The sequence below is a fragment of the Babylonia areolata genome, unplaced genomic scaffold (assembly GCF_041734735.1).
Source record: "Babylonia areolata isolate BAREFJ2019XMU unplaced genomic scaffold, ASM4173473v1 tig00020733, whole genome shotgun sequence".
NCBI classification, from domain to species: Eukaryota; Metazoa; Mollusca; class Gastropoda; order Neogastropoda; family Buccinidae; genus Babylonia; species Babylonia areolata.
Window position 1 is genome coordinate 22,501 of NW_027468504.1, and position 2,058 is coordinate 24,558.

The 2,058-nt window shown below is 55.1% G+C and overlaps 1 non-coding gene across 1 annotated transcript in view; it reads right to left on the bottom strand.

The window, feature by feature from the left end:
- The window catches only part of LOC143279213 (small subunit ribosomal RNA), a 1,829-nt gene extending 1,755 nt beyond the window's left edge, over positions 1-74 (bottom strand). The window contains exon 1 of the ribosomal RNA XR_013054766.1: positions 1-74. This exon is cut by the window's left edge and continues 1,755 nt beyond it. This is a non-coding gene — a ribosomal RNA (small subunit ribosomal RNA).
- Positions 75-2,058: the final 1,984 nt, after the last annotated feature.

Sequence of the window (2,058 nt, forward strand, 5' to 3'; positions counted from 1 at the left end):
GAGGGTGTGAACTTAGACATGCATGGCTTAATCTTTGAGACAAGCATATGACTACTGGCAGGATCAACCAGAATGCAACCCGTATTCTGCGTGCCCCCGGGAGACGGTTGCAGCGCCAGTTGGGACCGCTGCTCACAGAAACGAGGGCTGAGCTCTTTCCGTGGGCGGTCCGCGGCAGCACTATCAACTGAAACCACCGGACAACAGATTCAGGGCCTGAGAGTGCAACGAATCCATCGGTCTCGGCGGGAGGCGCGCCAAGAAGAAGAAGGAGGAGGAGGAGACCAGACCGGACCGGACCGGACCCCACCCTTTCTTCCTCCTCGACACCGTCTCCCGCCCGTTTCCACGTGCCGGACGACGCCCGGTTAGAGACGGGCGCGCCCTTGACGAGATGAAGCAGGCGTTACGCTTTGGGACGCCGAAGGGGCTGGGGAGCACCAACGACCGTCAGTGAGGGAGGAGAGAAAACGCTTCTCTCGACCCGTCGTCAGCGAACGCACCGAACCTTCTACGGACCGTGAGACGCCGGCCGACAAGCCGAGCCCCGGCAAAGGAAGCCCGGCGAGGCGGCCGTGCGCGTTCACACTTGGACGCGCAGGCGGGAAGCTCGGCAGCCGGGCGGGTAGCCTGCGGGGAGCTGGTGGGCTCCCGAGACTCCCGTCCCCCGACTCGGGCCTCGCACGCCGAGCGGTCGCTAGCTTGCCAGTGCAAAAGACAGAAGCGCGGGGGCAGTAAAGCCAGGCGGACGGGTCGACCGTTGCCGGCTGTGCGCCGACCGGAGCGATCCGCCACGCCACGCCGCGTCCCCCACAACCAGGGTGTCGCATAAGGCGCTGCGAAGGTGGACCTTGATCCACATTGGGCAGAGCCTGAGTTGAGGCCCCCCAGCACGTGCCTGGGGACCAGGCGTTGAGGAGTAGGCCTTTTTTTGAGGGCCCAGAAAGTATTTTGGCAATTGTAGCGAGGTTTTGGAGTTTTATCCACAACCTTTACCTGCCTTTTTTTCTCTCCGAGCATGCCAAAGTTGAGAGAAAACGCCGTTTGGCATGGACGGGAGGAGGTGTGGAGGAGTAGTCCATTTTTGAATGGCAGCGGAAAGATTTTGGCAATTGTAGCGAGGTTCTTCGGACTTTTATCCACAACCTTTACCTGCCTTTTCCTCAGCGAGCATGCCAAAGTTGAGAGAAAACGCCCTTCGCCATTGACGGGACCAGACGTTGACGACTACGTCTTTCTTTTTTTCACGGCGCCTGAACGATTTGGGCAATTCTCCACAGCGCGTTTACTTTTTATCCACAACCTTTACCTGCCTTTTCCTCAGCGAGCATGCCAAAGTTGAGAGGAAAACGCCGTTTGGCATGGACAGGAGCAGGCGTTGACGACCAGGTCTTTTTTTTGGTCTTTTTTTTTCACAGCGCCGGAAGGATTCAGGCAATTCTCCAAAGCCGGTTACTTTTATCCACAACCTTTACTGGACCTTTTTTTTCTTTTTTTCCTTTTTTCTCTCTCCGAGCATGCCAAAGTTGATAGAAAACGCGGTTCGGCATGGACGGGAGCAGGCGTTGAGGAGTAGGCCTTTTTTTGAGGGCCCAGAAAGTATTTTGGCAATTTTTTACTTTTTTATCCACAACCTTTACCTGCCTTTTTTTCTCTCCGAGCATGCCAAAGTTGAGAGAAAACGCCGTTTGGCATGGACGGGAGGAGGTGTGGAGGAGTAGTCCATTTTTGAATGGCAGCGGAAAGATTTTGGCAATTGTAGCGAGGTTCTTCGGACTTTTATCCACAACCTTTACCTGCCTTTTCCTCAGCGAGCATGCCAAAGTTGAGAGAAAACGCCCTTCGCCATTGACGGGACCAGACGTTGACGACTACGTCTTTCTTTTTTTCACGGCGCCTGAACGATTTGGGCAATTCTCCACAGCGCGTTTACTTTTTATCCACAACCTTTACCTGCCTTTTCCTCAGCGAGCATGCCAAAGTTGAGAGGAAAACGCCGTTTGGCATGGACAGGAGCAGGCGTTGACGACCAGGTCTTTTTTTTGGTCTTTTTTTTCC